Below are 7,538 nucleotides of genomic sequence, written 5' to 3'. Positions count from 1 at the left end.
CCCCATAGTAAATGAGGACCACCTCTTTTTTCTTTAGCAATAGTAAGAGTCTTACTTGGTGGCAATTATCAAGCCTCCAAGACTTAGATGAGTTTGAGCAACTTTGCCCATTTAAAAGTCAAGAGTTTACCCTAAAATCCAAGGTTCCTACCAAGAGATGGAGTGAGTTGTTGTAATGAAGACAATTTGAAAGGTCATTGACTTGGGAAGTGGAGAAAAATCTAGGCTTTGACCCATTACCTATAAAAATAATAATAGAAATATAGAATTCAACATGCAATTTTGAGGAAAAAATACAAAGAAAATGATAAATGAGAGGAATTTTTTCATGAAATAACCAAAGATAACTTGGATTTCAAGGGAAAAATGACTCACTTCAACTTTTTTTTTCAGCCTTTAGATTAATCTTGATAACACAGTGAAATCCACTCATCTCTCAACATTTTCTAATCTCGACGACATGGTGGAATCCTCTTATCTCTCAGGATCTTCACTCTTGACCCCCCTCAATTTCCACCCAAGATAAGATGGTCTCTTACCAAGTACAATGTTAGATCCAAGTTTAACTTAATGGAGAAACCAAGACGAATGGACGAATCAAGAATTGTTCCAAGTCTTGTAGTCAAAATTTGAAGAGCAAATCCAAATAAAATTAGATGAAGGAAAAAACCACGTATAACAAAGTTCAAGGTAAACCAAGCATATAAAGAGTAGTAAAAATTAGGACTTTGGGAGAATATGTAAAGTGAATAATCCCGACTACAATGAATCCACTCATCTCTTTGGATTTTCAATCTTTACAACCCCTCAATTTCCATTGAAAATAAGATGGTCTCCAATCAAGTACAAGGGAAAATCCAACAAAAATAAGATCAACAACAATAGAAAGTTCATGGAAAATGAAGTCTAAGGTACACACAAAAAGAAGAGGCAGTGAATTTATGGTTTGCGAGTTAAAATGAAAAGGCAGATAATATTGATAGCAAGGTAGAACCCACTCCCCTAACAAGATTCCTAATCCCAAAAACCCTCAAATTTCCACTCTTAGTTTTGACTAAAATTTGACTTTGGTAATTCCTATAAAAAATTAAGATGTTTTCAAAACTTAAATTGAACTATTGTGACATAATTTATTCTCTTCTTAAGAGACACAAAAATCAAACTTCAAGCTTAGGGAAATTCGTGATAAATGATCAAATCTTGAATTTACAGAGTGAACTAAGATGAGATTTTGGACATGTATTCAATGAATAAATGATGAAAATCATAATAGAGATGTGAATATGGGCTATAAGAATGAACTCGAAGCCATACTATATCGATGGGGAGGCTAAGAAATAAATTGTGAAAAAATGCAAGTTAAGAAAAACCTTGACTTGGAGGTGGATTTTGTATCCTTGTCAGGTTTTATTATCCCCACAAAGCGTAAATCTCAATCAAAAGTATGTAAGGTGACAAGGATGTAAGGAAAAAAGTGTTACACGAGTTTGATGATAGAATAATGGGATGTAAATTAACAAAGAACAAAATCATTCTTATAGAATGTACAAACAAGATGTTTCTAAAAGGAAACTTTCAATAAATTGATATAATGTATTCACAAGATATTAATGAAATCTAGAGTGACTGTTAAAAAAGAAACTAATTAATTGAATAAGATATTTAATCTAATACCCTCCCTTAATGGTCAATCAATTAATTAAACCTAAATATCAAAAAGGCATAAAAGGAAGAATTGCTTTGGTCAATATCTTCTACAACTTGTATTGTTGGGTGTGAACCGCATTGCTTAGAATTGGTAGCCAAACATTTTTGACACTCAAATTTCATATGACCAAACTTTTGATAGTAATTGCACTACACAACTTTCTTCTTTGAACCATCTTAGGATTGAGCAAGAGGTTGTTGATGGAGAGTTTGATAAGATTGAGAGTTTTCTTTATCCTCTTGAAAAGATTTCATAACAAAGGCTTTCTTTCATGAGGATGAGGTGGCACTGCTACCAAACTATTGTTTCCAATGATCCTGTCACAAAATTTTGGTGCACAACTCTAGAAATTTCAAATCAACATTAGTGGAATTAATGTTGAGAGTTTCTATAAAGTGCTCATAAGATTTAGGTACACTCTTCAATGTGATGACTATCATAACTTCTTCCCCCATTTTGTATCCAATAGCTTGGATTTGATCTTGAATGTCCTTAATCTTTGTGAGATGCTCATGTAAGGACATGTGTTCATCCATCATGGTAGAAACCAACTAGTTCATTAGAAAATATTCTATAATCTTTTCGAATGTCTCATGCAACTCCTTTAGTTGATTCCAGATGTCTATTGTAGATTGGCCAAGAGGAATATGAGGTTATTGATCATTTGTAATAAAGAGCTTGAGAAGCATGACAACCTTCTGATTTTGGTCATCAAACTTATCTTGGTCTTCTTGGTTGTGGTAGGAGAAGTTTGATAACCATCTCTATGCCCAAGGCATTTGTATCAAGCTGATGATATTGAAAGTTGTTCAACATGCGCTCTTCCAAGCATTACGATTTTTGTTTTTTATTATTTTATTGCCTTCCAACATTTAGTCAATGATGTCATCTTGCATGTTTCCCATTGTTACAAATCCACCAAGATAACTGAGAGGGGGGGGGTGAGGGTGAATAAGTTATTAGATCAATGTAAATTTTATCAACCTTATGAAATCTAAAGCATGTCATCAATATCAATAGTAACTATAAGAAGACACACATACATAATAACACTTGATATGTTAGCTAGGGAAACCCTTGATTAGAGCAAAAACCCCGATGGGGATGGTGCACACAAAATGATGTACTAATATATAAGTTCCTTGTAAGATGATGGATTCTGTTAAGAGTTAATGAAATACATTCAACACATATTAGTCCTTGTTAGGAGACTTTGAATCCCTGTTAGGAGATTCCAACCTTATTAGGAGTTGTGTCAACCCTGTTAGGAGTTGTAGAAGGAATATGGCCCTAGTGTCCAAACAAATTAAGGGGAAAGACAACCGAACTCACTGTCCAACTAGCCTCTATACTATTCCTTTCAAGATAATAGAAATGTAATTGATCTTAGCAACTCAAACTCTTTCTCTATCCTCTTACCATGCTAATACCACACCAAAATACTTCTCAAATCTCAATACCATTCCTCCAAACTCCCATCACAATGATCCCTTTGATCAATAACTCATATTTACTAAATTCACATACCACTTGCTTCTTGTATACAATTGCATACTCATCACAAAGAAAATAACTTTCCTTTATACCATGTCATCAAAATAATACTTTGAGTCAGCCTTGAGGCATTCCCAATAAATTATAATAGGACCTTATTAAGATAATACACTACATTACATATTTTGATAATTACAAAATATTGTTGGCTCACAGTCTTCACAACTTCTCACACATGTGACTGCAGACTTTGCACACTCAATGACATCATTATTAGGTTGTCTACTATTTCTATCTAACCTCTCTCATCTAGATTTTATATCTGTTAGGATATATAATCCAAATACTAAAACCTACTTCTCAAGTACTCTGTCTGCAAACTATCTTCTATAATCACAAATAGTTGCTACCAGTCTTTTAACTTTCTGCATGTGCACTTGACCATTGAATCACGACACACTATAGAAAATGTCCCCAACTATAGTTGATCTCATCTTCTGTACTCGATCCATACAACCTCAATATCTATTTTCTACTTTGCCAATCTTCTTAGTATATTGACATCAACAACAAACATAGTCATGAATGCAACACACAATCATGCTAATTGTCTCTCCACTAGTCCAACAATGCTAGGATACCCCCCCCCCCCCCCCCATAGGAATATCATCAACATTCTTGCTAACACCCAATTCATATAAAATGAGAGAAAAAGAAGAGGCAATAACATAGATTCTAAAATTTAAATCCCAACACAATAGGAAGAGGTAAATGCAGATATAGGCTTCATAAAAGTAATGAGGTATGACTGACATAGATTAGGAGAAATTATTTTGGCTGACACAATTTTTTTTGATGAAGACTCGAAAGAGATCTCAAAAAATCCAAAAAGAATCTGAAATCAAAATAAAGTTTTGACTAGTGTGGAATTTGAGGCATGTAATCAATGTACCCAAAAGAATCTGAAAAATGACCTAGTTGAGATCTTGAAATGCCCACCATGAATCATAAATTAGATTTTTAAATCAACAAAAAACTAAAGAGTTTTGAAAGAAACCATAAATATTTGAAAAAACTTTTAAATTGTTTAGATGAGCTTAAAAAATGGTGGGCATCTATTATAAGGTTGCAAAAATAGGCAGATTTGGAGGGCGTCACCTGTAAAAAATTCTTAATAATAGCCATAAACCCTAGAACAATAGAAACAAGGATCCAAAAACACAAAGTTTTGAGAAACCACAGGTTGCATACACTCGACCTCAAAAACAAATAGCCAATGATTAGTTTGAGCACTTAAACAAGCCTACAACACAAAAATCCATAGATGTGAGCATGAAATGCAATAAATCATAGAGAACAACCACAAGTTTGATGCAAAATAGGCCCAAAATGCACACACATTACAAAGTCATTGGAAAAAGTAACAAACCCTTGTCGAGTTTTGATAAAATATATTCGATGGATTTGCAAATGAAAAAACCAAAAAACCCTAACAATTTTTTCAAAAAGAAATTTGAAGATGCCACAAAAAAAAATTTAATTTTTTTTTAGGCTTAGATAATTTCCAAATAAAAGTATATTGTCTTCCAATATAATTAAAATCTTAGCTCTTATACCATGCTACACAAGCAAAATGATAGAATAACGAGATGTTTATTAACGAAGAAGAAAATCGCTCTTATAGAATGTCCAAACATGATGTTTCTAAAAAGAAACTTTGAAGAAATAAAAAGAACTTGTTTACACGATATTAATAAAATCTAAAATGACCACTAGAAAAAAAATTAACCACTAAAAGATATATTTATTCAATAAAAACATAATCATAACCTTCCCTTGATTTTTCGCTTGACTTTATGAGGTGGTGAGATGGAGAAAAATGATCACATAAGAAGAGGAAAACAAATTTGAATGGGGGATGAAGTCCACACTACAAAATCTTGGCTCCATCCATAATTTCACCCAGAATTATAAGACCTTAAGACCAAATTAGTGGAGGATATAAAAGATTGTATGACATAATTTAAAGGTTTGTAGAACATGCACTTTTATCCCAATCCAAGATGACCTATAAGGGAGATTTAAGGAGTAAACTAGCACTTCCACACTTTTGTACTTGGAATGATAAGTCGATAGATGCTTGATAATTAAAATATTTTTAAAAATATATCTTTATGTGAATAAATTAGATTATTAATAATTTTTAATTTAAATAAAATAATATTTAAAATTGTTTTAAATAGATTAAGAAATGTTATTTATTTATATTCAATTTATCATATATGATTAAAATAATCATTTAAAAAAAAATCTCCACCAAAAAAATATATTCTAAAAATTAATAAGAGACATACACAAAAATTATTTTTAAAAAATAATAACTCCTCCCACAAATACCCCATTGGATAAATAAATTATGGAAACTAAAAAGTAATATTTAAAGTGAAAAACTAAATTGATTTAAAAACTAAAGCATAAATCAATTTAAAAAATCACAAGTTAAATAAAAAGGAAAAAATATGAGTTAAAAGTGGAGATTAACAACTAATTAATTTTCTATATAAGTAGGGGTCAAACAATAGTTAAAAGTGGAGGTAACAACTAATTAAGCTAAATAAGTAGGGGTCAAACAATAGTTAAAAGTGGAGTGAGATTGACTGAAAAATAATTAATGGAAAGGGCTAACACTTTTTTGGCCAAAAAAGTAATGTTAGTGAGCAAAGCTCTCACACAAAGCCTAGTATCTAAATTACAATTATTTTTGTGGTGAAACTAGGACCATATTGGCATAAGTTAGGATCACAACCCTTCATTTTTAAACAATCATCTATATAAAGTAGGAGATGATAATTCATTTTCACCAAGAAATCTGAATACTCGTCTTCCCTTAAGAAAAAAAATCTACTAGGTAATGACTTCTTTTAATGGGCAATGGATTCATGTTTAACAACTTTATGATCAAGAAAAATAATTTTTGGGAGCTAAGGAAGTCAAAAAAATTGATTTTTTTAAAAATAAAAAGTGTAGAGTTTTGGAGAGTGGCCAAATCTGGGCAAATTATACAAACATCAAGCTTTATTAGACCCAAAGCTTAGAGAAAACCTAAAGTTGAGGCCATTCTATATTGAAAGTAGAACTTGTGATTTGTGAAAGAAGACAAATTTGGTTTTGAACCAAAGAAAATGTATGATTAAAACAAAATTTTGCCTTCTTGTTTTGATGTAAGAGAGAAGGTTGATTTAAAGAAAATATAGAAATAATTCCATTTCATGCAAAATTTCAAATTTCTAGTTATCTCTTTATTTTTTTGTGTTTGTGTTAATTTAAGAGGAGTACTCTTCATCAATTGGATGACTAGATCAATTTCTAGAAAATGGATAAGCTCTTGTGTAAACCATGAAAGAATAATCTGTGAGATCCAGTAGAATGGAAAATTTGAAGACTATCGATAATTTTAGCTTCAATTACTTAATTAATGGTACAATGGGTTATTTTATTTTATTAGTGTTCTATGTGAAAACACACCTTTACATATATTTGTTTTCTTCTTTTTCTCCCACCTATTTTCTTTTCAAATAGGTGTGAGAGAAATTGAAGAGGCAACGTGAGACCTCGATGGATATCAATAGTTATGGACCGTTAAGTTCAACCTCAAATTTTACATATTGAATGCAAGTACAGAGATTGAAATATTCTTGGTACAATAGTTAAATAATATAAATATGTTTGATTATCAACAATTAATCTTACTAAGTGACATATGATCCAATTTCCCAACACTTCTACTTGATCTTTAATTTTTGAAATCCTATGGAAAATAGTTTTCTATAGACTTTAGAGAAGTGAATGTCTTTCGGTTGACGAGTAATATATAGTTGGCCACTCAGCCAAATAAGGTCTTCTTGATGGACACCGTTAGAGTTAATTGTATGCTTGAGTGTAGCTCATTATGTTGTTATCATGCAAGCAGAAAATTCTAATTGGCAGAAGCATACACATAAATTTATCTTACACAACTATCCATTTACACATGACAAATATGTAAGGCTAGACAGGGAGAAAATATTCTAGGATAACATTGGAGATAGGTATAATTTTTATTATCATGTAAACAATTTTTACACAAGAATTGATTGTTAGAGTAATAAGATATTTTCTTATTAATCAAACCATTTTGATTTAATTATTAAGTCACTTATTATCTCTATTTTATTTAAGCTAAATATTAGGCATATAATAAATTTCTTATTTATTAATTATTATAATGCAACCTATGTTAGTTACCTTTTAGGGCTTGGATCTCCTCTTACAAGGATTGATCTATCTTTGTAATTCA

This window comes from Cupressus sempervirens, chromosome 8, assembly GCF_028749045.1.
Source record: "Cupressus sempervirens isolate cs-2001-9-10 chromosome 8, ASM2874904v1, whole genome shotgun sequence".
Lineage (NCBI taxonomy): Eukaryota > Viridiplantae > Streptophyta > Pinopsida > Cupressales > Cupressaceae > Cupressus > Cupressus sempervirens.
The sequence above is the reverse complement of the archived record's forward strand: the minus strand, read 5'-3'. Positions refer to the sequence as shown.